We start from the raw sequence: 19523 nt of genomic DNA on the forward strand, positions 1-19523 counted from the left end.
GCCCAACATCACAAAGCTCTCAACATAATTATTTTTCCTATATTTTATGATAAGTAAACTGCTCTAAGAAGAGAAGTCAAGAGAACTAGTATGGATAAAAAGTAAGGTTTGTTTTAAGTTAATGTTTATTAGTAATTAAGGGGAAATGGTGGGCCATTGCATGATGTGGAGGCTAAAGCATGAGACATCATGGCTTCATCACAATTCTCAACTAATCCCTTCATCTACAAAAGACTTGAAAAGTGGAAACCTTTCAAGAAAGATGGAACGCTTTCATGGAAGAAAAACCCACGTTTATTTTGAAATTGGAGAGATCTTTCAATGGGGTCAAACTCTTCATGAGAGATAGTAGAAGGCTTGGTAGTTATGAGAGTTGGTGGGAAGTTTACCTACTCATGAGAAAAAGATTACTTAGGTGTCCAAGATATTAAGTGCTCTTGATGAGGAAAATCAAGAGATGTCAAATTCTTTAGCTACTGACACTTCTCTTTTGTCCATTTTATCGTTTCACATCTATGTGAAGTTATTGGAAATTTGATGATGAAAGACCTTTAGGCCAATAAAGGGCATGGAATTTTGTGATTCTTTTCTTTTTATATGAAGGGTGTGGAAGAGAACAAGTACAACTATAATGGTGTAGCTTCTAGTTGTTGGAAGAGGAATTTAAGATGGATTTAAGGTTAGGTGGCCATATTTAGGATGATTTATATTTTCTTTTGATATTTCACACATGCTAAGGGATTGAAAAATATTTTAGTTTGGTGGCCATATTTAGGATAATTTATATTCTTTCTTAATATTCCAAACATGCTATTAATAATGTGTAAGATGACAATTATGGCTTAATGCAATGTAAAAAATGAACTTAACTCTAGTAGTGGGAGGGTATTTCAAAAAATCTTTTAGATTAGGTGGCCATATCGGGTGGCAGATTTATTTCTAATTGTGCCTTTGGAACCATAAAGTTCACCATTTGATAGTCTATGCTAGCAAGGATCAAGTGGGACAGATTAAAGTGGGTTCAAAAAACATACTCAAATGACCTTTTGTGATATTACTCACATAATCCAACGACATGATTATGCCACCCAACCTTGTGGTTGGTCTAAATGGGGGTTCTCTTTCTCAACCCCACCAGTAACTCTTTTACTAGTACGAGCCATATTCTCTTCTTGGCATTATTTGATTTGGGATAAGCTGATGCTTAATGATGCAAATGTTCCTTCAAATCTAATGGGAGAGTTTTACACAGACTTGTCACCCAATCTTTGAGTGATGATTATAATCATGATTTGACAAGATCCAACATCCATGTTTGTATCAAGGCATCCCTCTCATGCCATGGAGGGATTGAAGAGGATCTAACATCCATGTGCTTGCATTTACGTGTGTGTCCAATAGTGAGGAGGGCTTGAAGAGAATCCCTGCTTGCTTTGGGTACATCTTCAATGTTGTGGAGGGCTCCATAACATTGAACGTCTCCGCTTGCTTTGAGGTGGCATTGCATCAAGCCTGCCCACCAACCATCTTATCTAACACTAATTTTTAGAGTTTGTGTAACATTTGACGAGGAGAAAGAGTTTCGAATTTCATCTCCAAGACATCCATCTAAAAACAAGCTTGTAGGGCATGCTACAAGCAAGCCTAAGGATAAACTTGTGATTCGTGAATGGGCGAATGTCTTTCTCACATTATCAACTACTTGTGAAATGGCACCTTTAATAACAAGATACGGATGCATCTAAGAGTAGGGGCTATGAGAGAGAAGTTGAGAAGGGGCACGTGAGAGTTGAACAACTCGTTTAAAGAGTGGCAGTTGCGGGGGAGGAAGAGAGAGAGAGAGTGGACTGTGGGAGGTAACGCTTGGGAAGGTCTTGCATGCATCATATCTCGATTGCCTTAGTAAAGCCTTGTTATCACCTTGGTGCTGCAAAAATCCCTCTCGGGCGCTTGAAGACAAACGCGAACGGGAGCAGAAACTTAGGTGAAGCCAACGGATCGCACGAAGTATATCAGAAGAAGGGAAGGCAAAGCTTTAGATATACACATCTCCAATCTCAACACGCAGAGGGATAGAGAGAGAACACAGAAAGAAGCGAGAGATTCCAGCTCTCTCTCTCTCCTTTTCTCTCAAGCATCCAGGTATCCCACTCACATTCTTTGATATATACACACATTTTTGTTTCATAAAGTGAAAAAGCTTCTCACGTTGCATCGCCCAAAATTTACAGCTTTAGGATCTCCTAAACAGTGGTTTAGGGTTTTCATAAAACAGTGTTTTAGAGTTTCAAAAACTCATTGAGCTGAGAGGTTTAGGTCATTGCGTTTTCCTGAACCCATATGTTTCTGTCTGCGAAATCTAGCACAAGTGAGACTGGGCTTAGGTTGCATTTTTAAGGGTGCTTTGGAAAATTATTGTTTTGCTCAAAATTCATAGGACAAGGGTTTTTGCTAACCGGTACATTACTATTGGTCTAGGCTGGCTTTAAGCTTTACGATACACCCTAAGCGAAGCTGGGTAGCTTGCATGATGGTTTAGTTCCTGCATGTATTTAACAAAGCTTATGCACAAGTACGTATGATTTTATTTCCGAAAAGCCTGTTCATACTGCAGGCATGCATGCATGCATGCACGGACGCACGTGCGCCCACGGTGAGACACCTCCGTGTATTCTGGGTACAAGTGGCAGCCACAAGTTGGTTAGCATCTGGAGCAGTTGGGTAAGCGTGGACAGCAGCACCCAGGTGTTGGGCAGCCACACACATGAAAATGATAGCATTTATGCAAGTGATGAGACCTGGCAGAGTGGGCATGAGGACCCCTATATCTATATGCATTGGATATTCAGTCATCTCATCTCACATTTTATGGAGCACACAATCAAGAGCAATCATCTGAGGGCTGATTAGAGGTGCTGGAAATATATTTGTAGCAAGGGTTGATCTGAGTGTAATCGTCAGCAGTGTTTGGTTTGAGATCAGAGATCTACATTTGTAATCTCATTTTCTTGTACATAAATATACAATAGTTTAGGTGGTTGTGTGTTGTGCATGTGTCTCTCTCGCTATTCCGCTGTTCTCTATTCTTTTTTATTCACTTGCACATTAGGCACAAGTCTTACCACACGCGCGGAGAGAGAGAGTAATATAACATCTACAAAAGACCCCAAAGATCCATGACACCAACAGTGATATATACTAAGCCATGGAAAACTGAAAAGAAAGGTAGAGAGAGAGAGAGAGAGAGAGAGAGAGAGAGAGAGAGAGAGAGGAGTCTTTTGATGTCATAGCCAAGCCAGCTGACCACACATATTTCATATGATTGCACTGAAGTGCATGGGAACAGGACTTGAACTTGGGATCTCTTGGTTAGGATGATGAACGTATGACTGCAAAGAGTAGTGGTGCTAGAGGGCACCCTTGTCTAATACATAAAACCTCAAGCTTGTACATAAAGTCGTCGGGATATAGTCTTAATAAAAACTGAAATCTCAAATGGGGTATTGATATATGGTGCATGCAGGAGCAATTGGGAACGAAAACTCCCCTTAAGAATGAATTCCTTCCTTTGGTCCTTACCAGAGCCCTACCTCTAGGTTGAAAACAAGGTTACATTCCGCACAAAACGTATGATCTGACTGTATGAGACTGTATGTTCCGTTTGAGTACATAAAAGTTTGTTGTTTGTTTTTTGTTTTGTGTTTTTTTCTTCTCTGTTTCTGTTTGGGTTGAAAATTAAAAAAGAACTTTCTAACAAGGTGAACGTTGTGCTGTGCTCTCAATTTTACCTTCCAAATTTACTGAATTAATTCTGATTCTTTCAGAATTTTTTCATTTCTTTCAATTTCTTCGATGTCACCCAATTTTCCTAATTTCTCCAATGTCACCCAATTTTCCCAATTTATTCGAGTTTTTCTAATTTCTCCAATGTTTCCCAGTTCCCTCAATTATTTTCCCAAGTTCCTCCATTTTCCCAAATTATTCCAATTTTCTAATTTTTTTCCTCTTTACCAAATTCCCCTAATTTCCAGCAATTTTTTCAATTATCTTCCAATTTCCCCAATTTTCCCTAAGTCTCCTCAATTTCCCCCAAGTCTCCCAATTTCTCCTAGTTTCTCCAAATGTTTCTCAATGTTTCAGATTATATATTAAAAAAAAACATGAACATACTTAATGTACCTTATCTTGATGTGTACTTTCGGTTCTTGTAACACGTTCGAAACGCACAGTGGGGAACATTTCTATCCACTTTGGTTCAAAGCTTATGAAGAGGGATCTCAACTCAAGCAGATGCTTGAGATGCAAGTCTAAGGTGGGGAAGATGATCATTTGGGACAATCCAAAGGGAGAAGCTGGTGTAGTAGTGGTGGGGAGCTTTGGCAGAGGTACCAAAAGAGTCCTATTTGAGGGAGAGGAGAAATGGGCTGCCCATTCATCAATATTGGCTGCTTGTAGTGCTCTAGGGCTTTTCAGGCTACCTGGGGATACTGGTTTTGATGCTGAATTATGTTTTGTTGCATTGATGGGGTGCTACCTCTGTGAAGATCTTCATATGTTGCCACAAAGTTGGCAGGGTTGTTCAGTTATGTACATAGCTGATAGCTGGTTGTCTAGTTTCTTTCAGTCTGTTGACTGAAACCGGCCTCTGGTAGAAACCAAAGTGCGGTAGACTAGCAGTCACCTTTCCAAAAGTAGTCCAGTCAAATAACAAATGAATAGGAGCTAGAATGCTCCAGAACAAAAAGGAAAACGACACCTATTGGCCCCAAAGCTTGGCGCCCCTTTCAGTATTTCTTTATTCAAATTCAATGGAAAGTTTAACTGAGTACAACAAAGCCAGTCAGGGAAAATAAACTTGCATGTCCAATCTGGCAGCCCTCAAGACCTCTTAGCATAGAGGATTCACATACAGATCTGTGTCCCACAAAAGCAACACACCGAGGCTTCCTCCAATCAACCAAGACAATACAACAGGGCAGCCTTGAGCACGCATCTGGCTGTTCCATGTTCATGGCTTCAAACTCAGCCTAAATACAAGTCCACTGTCCAATCTCTGTTTCCACCTTTCAAACTGCTATACCCCTCCTCTCACAAAGGGCCAGAAGAAACAACTTTGTAGCAGACATAAGCTAGTGGAAAGAAAGAAAGAAAGATATGTTGAGAGTTTACCAACTGTTATGCGCAGTTCTGCTCCGGAGGGATTGACCGTACCAGTTTGTACTAGCAGCCGCCTATATCAGCAACTTTGCATCACACGTGTGCACTTGTCCGTACGGGTCTGTACTTGCAGCACGTGTGTGTACCTGTCTGTACTTTCCCCCCTTGCAGCCGCCTCAGAACAGTACTTGCAGCAATCCTCTTTATGCGCTGCCTGTACCTGATGATGCGTCGCCTGCAGCTGTACAGGATTGAACATTCCCGCCTGTACCTGTTGGGCAGGACTGCAGTACCCGCTTGTACCTGTCCGTACAGGTCTGCGCCTGCAGCCGCCTGTAAGATGCACTGCTGCCTGTACGATGCGCTGTCTGCACAGTATTCAACCTGCAGCCACCTGTACGATGCGCCTGCACTTGTCCGTACAGGTCAGTACCTGGTCGCCCTGCAGTCGCCGCCTGTACCAGACCTGTCCGTACAGGTCAGTACCTGGTCGCCCTGCAGCCGCCTGCGCCAGATAGCGTGCAGCTGCCGCGTGTACCAGCTATCGTACAGCAGCCTGCACCAGTCTGTACGGGATTGCACCGTTCTCTTCAGGCGATCCCCACGCTTCTTCTCCACGCAGCCAGCCTATGCGTGTTCTCCCCACAGCCAGTCGACTAGTCCCCTTTCTCCAAAAAGCAAGAGAGAGAGTGGAGAAGGAGGCGTGTACTCTAAAAGTAGAGTAGCCCCCCTCCAATATTATCCTAATGGCCCCTTTTAAAGTCTTTTAAACTTTCTAAGGGCCTAACCTTCTTTTAAACTTTCTAAGGGCCTAACCTTAGAAAGTTAAAAACCTTGGTCCCCATTCATACTTGGGGCTGTTCACATAGATTTCTTTTGTCCGGACTCCCAAGTATGCATCTTGCTCACCAACCACCATGCTGACACTCATGCTGTTCCACTTTCACGGGGTCATGACATACCCCCCTCTTGAAAAATGGCAAGCGTCCTCGATTGCAATCTGGCGATACAGCAAAATATCCAAAGTGAAAGGTACAATATGGCAAGATCAGCGTCCCAATCTCTCTAAGCCATGCATATGGAGCAACATTCACTGCAAACCAATTGGTGTAGTAGTAGTCCAAGTTGTATACCACTATGAACCATACACAACCACAACATCCAATGTGACTAGTACACATATATCATAGAAGTCCCATAAACAGATGTACTGTCAGCTATCAGTACCTTCGGGTGAGACAAAAGCTTCACCAAGCGACCTCTAGATGTCATCTGAGCCTGTCTGTATCAAGGGAGTGGAGATGCTACCCCCCTCTTGAGCATCAGGCAATGCTCTAGACCCATGCTCTGCTGAACCTGAATGAGCCATAACAAGAGTCGGCTCCAACTCAAAGGCATCGAGATAAAGGTGCAAAACCTGAGGTGAATCTGTTAAGTCACCTTCCTCCATCCACTTCGCATCCATCGGTGAATAGTTCTTGAACTTCACAAGATAGCGACGGGAAACTTTACCTCGTACCTTTCTTTCCGTATGTGCCAGTATCTGCTCTGGAATAAGAACTTCATCAAGTTCCTCAACTTTCGGCTGAGTCTCATCTGATACATCCTCAGGCACATCTCCATGGAAAGGTCTAAGTAGACTCACTTGAAATGCATTGTGAATCCTCCAGTGATCTGGTAGCTTCAAGCGATAGGCCACCTCACCAATTTTTTCCAATACCTGAAAAGGTCCATAATAGCGCATGCTCAACTTAGGGAATAAGCGCTCTTTACCCTTCATTTTCTTGAGCCTAGCTTTTTCAAATCGCAAAAGAACCCAATCACCCAATGCGAACTCTAATGCACGTCTGTGACGATCTGCTGCTTTCTTTTGCTTTTGTTGAGTTTTCTGGAGTGCCAACTTAACTCTCCGATAAGTTTCATCCATGTTCTCCACATACTGATCAGCCTCAAAGATCTTATCCTTTGTGTGCAAAATAGGTGGTACCTTCTTCCCTCCTTCCACAATCTCAAAAGGCACCTTGCCCGTCGAGGTATGGACGGTGTTGTTATAAGCAAACTCCACCAAAGGAAGATACTTTTCCCATTGTTGCTTGTGCTCTAACACATAACACTTAAGAAGATCTAACACTGTAGAATTAGCCTCTTCCGATTGACCATGTGTTTGTGGATGAAATGAAGATGAAAACTTGAGAGTTGTACCCATGTTGTCAAACAACCCTCTCCAGAATAAACTCGTCATCCGTGGATCACGGTCACTGATGATAGACGAAGGCAAGCCATGATACTTGAAGATGTTCGCCATGAACAACTTCACCATATGATCAACTTTGACCGTCTTACGCACGGGAATGAAATGAGCCTGCTTACTGAACCTGCATATGATAGTCCAAATGCCGTCATTCCCCGTTTGTGTCCGTGGAAGATCAAATATGAAATCCATGGCAATGCTCTCCCATGGTCTATCTGGAATAGGTAAAGGCTGAAGTAACCCTGGTGTCTTTTGACGGTCAAACTTCACCTTCTGACATACGATGCATTGCCTAACAAAAGCATCAACATCTCTTCTCAAGGTCGGCCAATAAAAGAAAGTCTCAACTGCTTTTATCGTGGCGTCAATACCTCTATGACCTGCATACGGTGGAGCATGGCTTTCAATCATAACCCTGAGTCGTAATTGCCTGGTAACACACAATCTACCATGCATCAACACAAAACCATCCCTGAGAGTGTAATGATCATGCCGCTGACCCTCAGACATCTGATCATAGAGCCTTCCAAAATCCTCATCATGGGCATACTGCTCTTTCATCTCATCAAGCTCATGATGATAAGCAAGTGAAACTGCTGAGACCTGTGGCTTGCGTGACAAAGCATCTGCCACAACATTCTTTTTGCCTTCCACATGCACAATCTGGAAGTGGAACATAGACAAAAAATTGGCCCATCGCATATGCTTCTCAGAAAGTTTAGTTTGCGTGAGGAAATAACACAAGGTCTGATGATCTGTCTGCACAGTGAAATCAGCCCCAAGCAAATAGTGAAAGAGCATGAATTACAGCCAACATCTCTTTCTCATAAACCTGCAAATGCTTCTTGGCATTCTGTAATATACGACTCTCATAGGCTATCACATGTCCTCCTTGCATGAGAACTGCCCCAGTGCTGTTTCCACATGCATCACACTGGACAACAAAAGCCTTTTGGAGATCCGGTAATACCAATACGGGATCCAAAGTAAGCTTTTCTTTAAGCTTTTTAAAGGATGTAATTTCTTGATCAGCCCATCTAAACGGAGTTGCCTTCTTTGTTAAGGCATAAAGGGGTGAAGCAATCTCAGCAAAATACCGTATGTACCCTCTGTAATAGGAACACAATCCCAAAAAGCTGCGTACATCATGCACGGTCCTCAAATCTGGCCAATTAAGAATTGCTTCCACTTTCGAAGGATCCATACGGACTCCATGCTTAGACACAATATGCCCCAAGAAGTGTATCTCTTCCAAGAAGAACTCATTCTTCTTGCCATTAATGACCAGCCTATGCTTCCGGAGTTCTTCAAATACAATGGCCAAATGCTTCCTATGCTCCTCCTCAGTGTGTGAATGCACAATCATATCATCAAAGAATGTGCCCACAAACGCTCTATGAGGCCGGAAAATCCTGTCCATCATCGTGTTAAATGTGGCAGGTGCATTTGTCAAACCAAAGGACATAACTAAGAACTCATATAACCCAAAAGTGGTTCGAAATGCTGTCTTATGCACATCCTTGGGTCTAATGCGTATCTGATGATACCCGCTTTTCAAGTCTATCTGACTAAAGACTGTGGAGCCTTGTAAGCGGTCCAATATGTCATCGATCCTTGGAATAGGAAATCGATTCTTGATGGTATTCTCGTTTAGCGCCCTGTAATCTATACACATGCGCCAAGAACCATCTTTCTTTTGCACTAAGAGCACAGGTGAGCAAAAGGGCGATGAGCTATGCTGCATCAACCCTTTATTCAACAACTCCTGAACCTGACTCATAATTTCTTCTGGTTGGGCTGCACTAACATGGTACGGCGGTCTATTTGGCGGAGTACTCCCCGGAATTAGATCAATAGCATGATCTTCTGGCCTTTCCGGAGGAAGTTCTCCTGGCAATGACTCGAAAAAACAATCTTGGAACTCACATAAGAAATCAGTCCTGTCTTTATCTAACATAGACAAATTAGATTTAGACTCATCATCTTTTGCATCCTTTACAAAAATCAAGTACGCGGAAAGATGCTTTTTCATTACCGATGAAATTGCTGAAGCTGATACAATAGGAACAGATTCCCCTTTAAGCTTTACATCCAAAATATGCTCTTTCCCTCTATGAGTCAAAGTAATCTTCCTGTTGTATGTATCCACCACCGCATGTACTCTATGGCACCATGGCATACTCAACAAAACATCACATCCATCAAGTGGCATGATGAAGAACTCCTCACTGTCCACATCTATGCGATTCATGCGTGCATAGATCATTGAGTTTTCACATCATCTTGGAGAGTTGGAGTGCACGGAATTGCGTGCTTACTTCTGGGATTTGGTTAAGTTTATGGTGGTGCCAGGCTCACCAGAGGCCACTGAGCGACATATTGTCATGTATTTGATTGTGGACTCCAGGATGACTCTAGGCTATGTATATGTACATGAGGATGAGGTTCCACATGATCTTGGCAGAGAGTTGGCCACTGAGACCTGGAGTTGCCTGAGACAGGCCTTGAGAGGCCGCTTTTCAGGATTTAGGGGGACGTTTGGACTCGGATTTCTCTCCGTCCAAACCTATCTCCAAGATTGCTCGGCTAGCGGCTGTGGCCGCCTCCTGGTTCTCGCAGTCCCCATGAGGATCATCTCATGGAATGTACAGGGGCTTGGAGGCTCCAATTTTATGCGTTACCGTGGGCGTCTGCGCCAGGAGATGATGCGCTGCTTGACTGGTGGTCCAGTGGATGTTCTTATGTTGCAGGAGCATCATTTGTCAGAGAGCCGCATTCGGCGTTGTGGTCAGCTTATGCATAGACACTCTGGGGTGTTTTGGTCAGCATCGTTTGGACCCTCTGGTATTTAGGGGGGAGTATGTATGTCTATTGCGGATACTTGGCGGGCTACCATCATTGACAGAGGCATTATTATTCTCGGCAGAGCACAGTGGATGATTTTTTAGTGGGGAGAGATCAGGCTTGGTCTCCTGAACCAGTATGCCCCGAATCATGAGAGTGCTCGTGCAGAGTTTTGGACACAGATTGATGTTGCTTTGCCTCGAGGTGATGAGTGGTGTATTGGGGGTAACTTCAACATGATTGAAGCAACTGAGGACAAATGTGGTGGTAGCCAGACCACTGTTCATGGCACAGAGCTTGCAGCATGGGAGAGATTATGTATGACATTGAGGGTTGTTGATGTATGGCATTCTGAGGGCTTTGCACGGGAGCGAGGTAGTCTCCTCTTTTCTCGTTCAGATTGGCGGATCGGCAGCACGAACCTCTCTCGGATTGTCAGGATGTATGCTTGTGATCTACTTGTGGACAGAGGAGGTTTTGTGGGGATTCTTGCTGCTGGTACTTGTATGTCAGATCATGTGCCAGTTTTGTTGGTTCTCTCTGAGGGGGATAGGAGATTCTCCCAGTCGATGCGTATCCCAGAGAATGTACAGCTTGATGAGAACTTGGCTAAGCGGATTGAGCAGATTTGGATTCGGACTTAGTCGGAGTCAGAATCGCGGGCACAATCAGTGTCGATGGGCCTTGGGCGGATTAGTGCCCTTCTTAGAGAGGAGACGAGCCGGAGATTGGCGCACACTCGAGAGGCTGAGCACCGGCTACACAGGAGTGTTGCCTCCCTTCAGAGATTGCTTGAGCGTTTTGTAATGTGCATATGTGCACAAGTTAGATTATTGTATTAGAAAATTGTGCAAACCTTAGAAGGCTTGAGGACAAAGGCTAATTAAATGGCAAAGTCCAAATATGGCTGTGTACTCTATTTTTTGGCTCAAAGCCTACTTTGGAATATATCACAAATACCCACACGAGAAGAAGCCACTCACGTTGGGGGGGGGGGGGGGGGGGGGGAGGAGATTGTACCCAGTCTTGTGTTCTTGATCTTTAATGCTTTTGATTCATGCTTTGATGTTATGGTTTAATTTCTTTTATTATTGAATTTGTGGAATAATTTAATCTCCATGTACCATGGTCTTGTTAAACAGACGTCTCTATATTTTATCACTTAAAGAGCATGTGTTTTAGTTGGCTACAGAGCAGTTTAATGCTACCTCACCAAGGCCATGTTCATTGTATTTGCATTTTTAAAAACATTTTTGCTCTCCAAACCAAGCAATTATGGTCAAGGCAAGGATGGCCCTTATACTGTTGGTGTTGGGGGCAATCATAGTGTGTAAAAAGATGTGCACCTTTGGGAACTCTGTGGTGAGCAGGCTCTAAGTCTGTTCAAGACGCTTCTAAGGTGCCATAATGTTGTTTTCCAATATCATTAATTTTGGAGCGAAGATATCTTTTAAGTGTGAGATCTTTGTCAACATCACAGAAATAGCAAGTCAACATCACAGAAATAGCAAGATATCTTTTAAGTGTGAGATCTTTGTCAACATCACAGAAATAGCAAGTCGTGATATATGACATGCTAGCCTCTTGATAGTGAGTGGGCGGGGACACAGCTGGCTCAGGCACAGCAGGAGCTTCGCGAGACAGAGGAGTGCAGGCATGATTTTTTGTTTCATAGACAGGCGGCGCAGTGGACTCAGGTAGGGGACCGCGTGACTGGGGAGTTCTTTTTGATTACTGGACCTCGACACTCTAGAGCAGGAGTGCGACGGCTCCGTAGGGCCGATGGTACTATGGCCACGGAGCCAGAAGAGATGCGAGAGATTGCTACGCAGTTCTACCGTGAGTTATTGACAGAGGAGGCTCCTTCGTCGACTTGCATGGAGAGCCGAGAGCAGGTTTTGAGATATGTTCGCAGGACAGTGACTGATGATATGCGCTTGCAGCTACTGGCCCCTTTTTCATGTAGTGAGTTACATGAGGCTTTGTGCTCTTTGGCACGAGACAGTTGTCCAGGAGAGGATGGTCTTCTTCCCTCTTTTTTCTTGCGATATTGGGATCTTTTGAAGGAGGGGCTGAGGCTTGCCTTCCAAGAGATGATGGATAGTGGTATGACGCCTGAGGACCTGGGTTTCCCTGAGGCTTGGATCAGGGGTGTGGCTACACTTTATAGATCCGCTCATAGCCAGGTCTTGTTGGCTGGGGAGCGTGGGGAGCGCTTCTCCCTTTCTCGTTCGGACCGACAGGGCTGCCCTCTAGCGCCTACGCTCTTCCATTTCTTTGCTGAGGCGGCGAGCTCTTACTTGATTGCGCAGGATACAGGCCTACAGGGCCTTCGTCTCCCGATGAGGGAAGAGGAGTTACTGGATTCAGAGTTCGCAGATGATACAGCAGTTTACTTGCATGGCCATGCGGTCAATTTGACTCGTTTTCAGGATGCTTTAGAGCAGTTTTGTGATGCCTCTGGTGCCAAGAATAATTGGCACAAATCATGTGGCTTTTGGGTCAGTAGAGACGAGGTACCGCCGTGGCGACCTAGCATGCAGTTTCAGTGGATTCCCCCTGGCACGGCGGTGCGGTATTTGGGATGCCATGTCGGACTTGATTTGACAGCCGAGCAGCAGATTGCTCCTTTACTTTTGAGCATTCGGCGAAAGCTCCTTTTCTGGAGCTCTGCGAGACTTTCTTTGGCTGGACGGGTGGTAGTGGCGAATCAGGTGCTTTTGGCCACCATGTGGTACATTACTTCCTGCCTGATATTCTCAGGCTCATGTATCAACTAGGTTCAGCGCCGCCTGATCAGGACTTTTCTGTGGTCTGGGAGAAACGGGGGGCCGGCCAGGGCCAAAGTTGCTTGGCCAGTTATCACTTTACCGACAGCACAGGGAGGTCTAGGGATTGTGGACCCAGCTTGCCAGAGCCGAGCGCTTTTGGGCAAGCTTATTGTTCGAGGACTCTTACTAGGCGCTGAGCCTTGGAAGGAGCTCCTCTTACACAGACTTGGTAGATGCACTCCAGCTATACAGGAGGCCCGTGGGGCAGGCAGAGGTCCGATGGATTTTCACAGAGATGCGCAAAGTTGGTTTCCCGCGGAGGACTGAGGACAGATTTGCATGCAGTTTGTTGAGGACATGGGAGCAGCTACGCCCTGCTTTGATCCAGATTCCTCCCTCTTGCAATGAGAGATCATGAGACAGCCCCTGGTTTGGAATCCACAGGTTCGGACAGATAGAGGCTACATGGTTGGATCCAGACCGCATGTCTCTTGGGGAGCTTTGACTGCTGGACCTGCTCGGTGCCTTGGTGATTGGATACAGTTTCGGCAGCTTCCTGAGGAGCAGCAGAGTTTGAGGCTTACAGGTTTGAGGGGTGTTCCGCAGAGGATTAGTGATATTGAGGCAGCAGTGCTAGAGACTTGGTTACAGCCCAGGATTCAGACTCCACCCACCTGGATGGGGGCATTCACGCGTTTGGAGATACTCATTGCAGTGAGAGGCTGCTATGGGGATTGCACATTGTTCTTTGAGGTGGTGAGGGTGGACGACTTCACAGAGTCATGAGTCGGAGCTTGTGGTTGAGTGCATCTTTCAGCGGATCCGAGTAGTAGTAGCTTGTGGCAGACTTTGGCATGTTGACCCAGACCCGGAGGCCATCACCGTTGACTCTGAGTGGCGCCTTTGGGCATGGGAGGCTCGGCCACTGGCCCGTTTACAGTGGGACCTAGGTGAGTGGCAGTGGAGAGACCCTTTTGCCTCGGCAGAGAGACCGCCCACGCCGTTCTTTCAGTATTCGGCACGGCTTGGCAGACATATTTTGCTAGCTCAGCGACAGGCCAGTCCAGCTGCTGCAGAGCATTGGCGGCGTGAGGGCATTTCAGCAAAGTTCCTGACTGCATTCTGGCAGCGCATTTGGAGTAGTAGACAGCCCAGGCGTACGGTTACCTTTCAGTGGTTGGTTGCTCATAGAGCCATTGCTGTGGGCACTTGGCTCAGTTTCGGTGGCAGGCCACCAGATTGCTCCAGCTGTGGACAGCCACAGGAGACACAGAGGCATTGCCTCTGGGATTGCACTCTTTCTGGCGACGGATTTTGCGATTATACAGCCACCTTGGGGGTGACCAGATCTTTACATGGGGTGCCGTGGCTTGGAGCACTCTTTAAACCAAGGTTATGGTGTTTAACACCACACAGGCATGGGTGGCGAGATCAGAGCATCACCTGCGCGACGTACATGGATGTACACCTATTACATGGGATACGTTGTGCCACTGGACAGTTCCGGACTAGCTACGGATTGAGACAGGGTGATATGTGCATCAGATCTCGGATGACCGCATTTGTCAGCTATGCTACTAGGAGGCAGAGTCAGAGGAGCACTACATTTGCCGATGTATAATCTATTATGAGATCCGAGGGAGATATCAATGCCTCTTCCGAGAGGGTTCTGGGCGGTTACGCAAGATCATGGAGTTTGAGGATCAGAGATGCCTGGGATTGTTCCTACTTGAGCTCAGGAGACATAGAGAGACCCTCTTGGCAGACAGGAGACTGAGCCATGATGTACCTAGACAGAGGATCCTGACAGATTTCTTCAGCACCAGCACCAACACCAGCACCAGCACCAGCAGCCCACCCCACACACCTCCTGATACCTCGTCCATCGGGCCAATCAGGACACTAGCCACGCTCCCAGAGAGTCACCATTGATAGAACAATCGTCTTATGTCGTGCTTGTCGGCCATGCCCATTAGGATCCCGACCACGGCATCCTCACTATCGCCAAATCAGAGCCATTATTGCTCGGCATCGGAGGTGCCTACCTCGCTTCTACGACCTCTCCATTCTAGACAGCCCCATGGCGGAGATATTTGATCTGAGGAGAGGGCAGCACTTCAGCTAATCAGCATACATGGATCTACTTAATATACATTTTCCAGTATTTCCTACTCAGTATCATCTAGGAGTCTACTTACAGTTCTTATAACTGTAAGATAGTCAGTTTATTGTACTTTTCAGTTTCATTTGGTTGTTCTTTTTGATGAGACACCGACTTTAGATGTACTCTCAGTTTTGGTCTCATAGGTCATCATGGCCTCTTAGAGACGTTAATATATCATTACAGGCTCAGACAGCTCCAAAGGGGGGACGACAGACACAGATTACTACATTTTTTCAGAGATCCATCCCACTCCCAGCCCCTACACGGCAGGGAATTACTCTCCAGAGAGCAGAGACACTCAGAGCCCGCAGGAGACAGAGGACACCTGGCTTTCGGACACCACGCCTATACTAGAGAGAGATGACAGAGATCAGAGCTCAGTTTCACAGAGAGGGTGCGGAGCGACTGGCTCGCTTCAGAGCACACCCAGGCATGTTCTTCAGGGAGCTGTGGACACCCCCTTCATTGATGTATACCATTTTATACCCCCCAGTATGGTACAGGATGGAGCTAGCTAGGTTGCATATCATGATTGTATACTCCATGCATATAGCTTTGCATTCTCCTAGTAGTAGAGCTCCATCCCCTTCACCACTCATTGTACTTATTGCACACCCAGATTCAGCTTTTTAGTTCAGTACTTTTTCATTTTGTTGGGATGACAGAGGATACCCCATACAGGTACACCGATTTGTCTCATAGGCCGAGTTCGGTCTTTTGGAAGACGTTAATAAAATCTTTCTTTCTTTCTTTCTTTCTCTCTCCTGTCTGTCTCAGTAGGCTCCTGTAGGAAGGATAACTGATCTTCTTGTGCTAGTGACAGGTTGAACACAGGATGGAAAGTACAATGGCAGCTCACTCCCTCTTTGCAGTGGTGGGAACAAATCATAAAATGTCAGGTCCTTACAGGTTTGGGTTAAAGTTTATTCAGCTGTTAACAGGTTTGCATTCACATCACATGGCAGGTTTCGGGCACAGCCGCTGCTGCCACCTCCAGAAGTGTTCAGATTCAACCATGCAGACTATCTCCAAACAAACAGGGGCTTGGCACATCCACAAGATTTCTGAGGAGTGCTAGTAGTGGTTTCCAATGTGGCATTGGTGCCGATCTGCTGAGTCAGGGAGTAAACATCACCAGCTTTATGAAGCAAATTGAAATATCAGCATGGCGGAGCATTAGGCGCCTCTTGCGACTATCAAAAGATTTTGATAGCAAACAGAGGTGAGATTGCAGTTCGTGTCATACGGACAGCTCATGAGATGGGGATTCCATGTGTGGCCGTGCACTCTACAGTGGACCGTCAGGCTTTTGATGTTCAACTTGCTGATGAGGCAGTTTGCGTTGGGGAGGCACCCAGCAGCCAATCGTGGGTTCTATCTTTGCTCATCTTGCTTCAAGTCAAGTATAATTCAGTATTTGCATGGGAGCAATTGGAATGAAGACATAGGAGACTGTACAGTTTAAGGTTTTAATTCATGTTTATTCTGACCAAAGCATGTTTGGTCTCGAATGTTCAGGTATTTGAAGATTCCCAACATTGTTTCTGCTGCTGTGACTCGAGGATGCACGATGCTGCACCCGGGTTACGGCTTCCTCTCCGAAAATGCTACTTTTGTTGACATATGCAAAGATCATGGTATCAACTTCATAGGGCCTAATGTAAGTACATCTGTGCATACTGATTGTAAGAAAGTTCATTGTTTTTGCTGCTACTAGTTGAGAGTTTCAATGCCAGAAGTTGTTACAAGTGATCTGCCTGTTTTTAGGCGGACAGCATTCGGGTCATGGGAGACAAAGCAACAGCACGTGAGACCATGAGAAAAGCTGGGGTTCCCACTGTGCCTGGTAGTGAAGGACTGATTGAGGTTAGCAGTAGGACCCCCCTTGTTTGATTAGGGAAAAACAGTGCACTTAAAATTCTGACCCTGATTTACTAATTTAAAATTTTGATAGGGAAGACTTAACTCTAAGAAGTTGTTTTAGTACAAATTAGAGATGACTTTCTGATTTGTTCTGTCTCTACTTGCAGACTACAGAGGAAGCCATCCGAATTGCCAGCGAGATTGGCTTTCCAGTCATGATAAAGGTTAGTAGTTTGCTGATTATTAAAAAGAATTAATGCAGGATTTGAATCTGGCATGTAAAGGGGATCCATCTTGTCTGCCCTTCAGTTTCGGATGAGCAATCTTCCTTGCCCAAGTCCCTGCTCACTCGACAGGACAGACAGGGATATTGTGTAAGCACCCTTAGTACAGACATAATTTTGATGTCCACCGCCCTCTTTTTTCTCTCCGCAGGCAACAGCAGGAGGTGGTGGCCGTGGAATGCGTCTTGCCAATGAACCTGGAGAGTTTGTAAAGTTGTTGCAGGTTTGGCAACTTTCATTTTTAGTACCAACTTAAAATCCAAATCCAGCTGCTTCACACAAATCAGAGACTTTTAGAACTGGGAGGTCTCAGGACTGTAGAATGTGCTAGTTTTACAGGAATACTGAAATGCAACTTGTCGCTTTCATCTGTTTGCAGCAAGCACGAAGTGAGGCTGGTGCTGCTTTTGGGAATGATGGTGTATATCTAGAGAAGTACATAAAAAACCCAGGCATATAGAATTTCAGGCAAGTACTTTCAAATTTTCCCACACTCATTTCGCTTTATTTGCCTTCTGTACAAACAATCTGAATGCATGTACAAGCTCAATTTGAGAGAGAAAGAAAGATTATATCAACCCAAAAGTAGTACATATGCTCCAGTACTGGTGGGATTGGGTATCTATCATACTTATTTGATGAGGGCCAAAGAAGTCTGTACTAGATGTCTGGGTGTTATCCTGCTGACCTTGCCCCCCTGCTCGTGGTCTCATAAAGGCCTCTCTGTGATGGCGCAGTTCTAGCAAGTACAGGCCCAAACATCTCTAATCTCTGTAATGCATCACACATGACAAAGTACCAAACCCCTCTCTGAAGAGACAATGAAACACCTCTCGTATCTCTCATAGTAAACTGGCCATCTGAATGGATAATGCTCCTCTATCTCTATCTCTATTTCCCCAGTTGTGCATAGTCTGCATTAGTTCCTCCCACCTCTACCCTCCTTTTCGCTATCTGAAGGTGGTGGGAAGACACCCTTAGCTAGTTTATTGAGATATAATGGGTTTCCCACCAGGACTGACTCTAGGGATGTAAATCCCTGTTATACTGGTGGCTGCAGGCTGAATGCTGTTTCGCCAACTGTATCACCTGCTGGACAGCACCTATTACTTGCATTTCCCCTTCTACAGGCTACTGGATGACATGTTCTGCTTCACCACTGCTGTGGGCTGCATGCAGACCTTCTAGAGCTTGTGTTTATTGCTGAACTTACACATATATAGGGGTGATGTTGCTGGCCAACTGGAGGAGAAGCTTGGGCAAGGTTGTGGGGCTGAAAATAACCTAAACTGGTGTGCGAGGGGTGGGCGCCTTCAAACCTGGTCCTTGGGCACCTTTCCCATTCATTGGCATCCATTTGGGGTGGTCCAAATGGCTGCCCAAAGCCAATTCCTCCATGTCCCCCAATAATCTGGTGTTGCCATCATCTTTCCTAAGGGTTCACACTCACTGTGGTGACACACTTTGACTAGATTGACTGATGGGTGCCCGACTAGTGGCCTAACAAGTGGCCAGGACAACTAGTCCACTTTACACCATACATGAGTGTCACAAGTGTGCGCGTGATAACTTGTGCGGGACTTGCATGATGCTGACTAACCCTAGGTGGTACATTGGCGAGATTGACGACTCATCCCTTGACAAGGGTTCACAATGAATATGTTGTGTCCGGCCTTAGGGCCTTGCACTTGTTAGTGATGTATGTCCACATGGCATGCAACTGCTATGATGCATGTGACAGGTCAATCGGTAGACGATGTGATGATACTCTTAGATGGTCAGTGGCAATCTGCATCAAGCATGGCATGTGACATGTGCACGGCTTGTGCGGTATCGTGTCAAGTCGAGACATATGACCCGGTTGATCTCTTGCCTGGAGAGATGAGTCAATACTAGATTGGAAGGCCATTTTAAGGCCATGTCAGTCAAACTAGCTGACCATCCGTGAATAGCAGGACTTGCTATGTGAAACTACACCGACTAGGTGTGAACGTCCTTGAGCATGGGGAGAGGTGGAGGAGAAGAATGAGGGAGAGGAGGTGGAGGGGTCCAAATCCCTTGTGCCGTGTGGCATAGCCATAGTTGTCATGGTATGAAAATACGATACTGTACGGGAATTTTTGGTACGATATGAAATTTTGGGATAGCGTACGATAAAATACGGTTTTTTTGAACACCTACAAACTATG

General features: G+C 45.5%; 1 protein-coding gene and 1 pseudogene across 4 annotated transcripts in view; both read left to right on the plus strand.

Moving 5' to 3' along the window:
* Positions 1 to 1745: 1745 nt before the first annotated feature.
* LOC147628216 (biotin carboxylase 1, chloroplastic-like) overlaps positions 1746 to 19523 on the plus strand; it is a 53992-nt gene continuing 36214 nt past the window's right edge. The window contains exons 1-8 of one of the 4 annotated variants that reach the window (XR_015268068.1): positions 1746 to 2142; positions 16005 to 16061; positions 16153 to 16554; positions 16706 to 16847; positions 16955 to 17053; positions 17218 to 17274; positions 17486 to 17557; positions 17714 to 17802. The gene's annotated coding sequence lies outside the window, so the exon portion shown is untranslated. Of the gene's footprint in view, positions 2143 to 16004; positions 16062 to 16152; positions 16555 to 16705; positions 16848 to 16954; positions 17054 to 17217; positions 17275 to 17485; positions 17558 to 17713; positions 17803 to 19523 lie in introns of those variants that run through there. The other 3 variants (XR_015268067.1, XR_015268069.1, XM_086813277.1) reach the window with 3 other exon arrangements.
* Positions 13183 to 16413, plus strand: LOC147628217 (uncharacterized; annotated as a pseudogene).

The sequence above is a fragment of the Cibotium barometz genome, chromosome 19 (genome assembly GCF_041138505.1).
Source record: "Cibotium barometz isolate CiBa-2024 chromosome 19, ASM4113850v1, whole genome shotgun sequence".
NCBI lineage: Eukaryota > Viridiplantae > Streptophyta > Polypodiopsida > Cyatheales > Cibotiaceae > Cibotium > Cibotium barometz.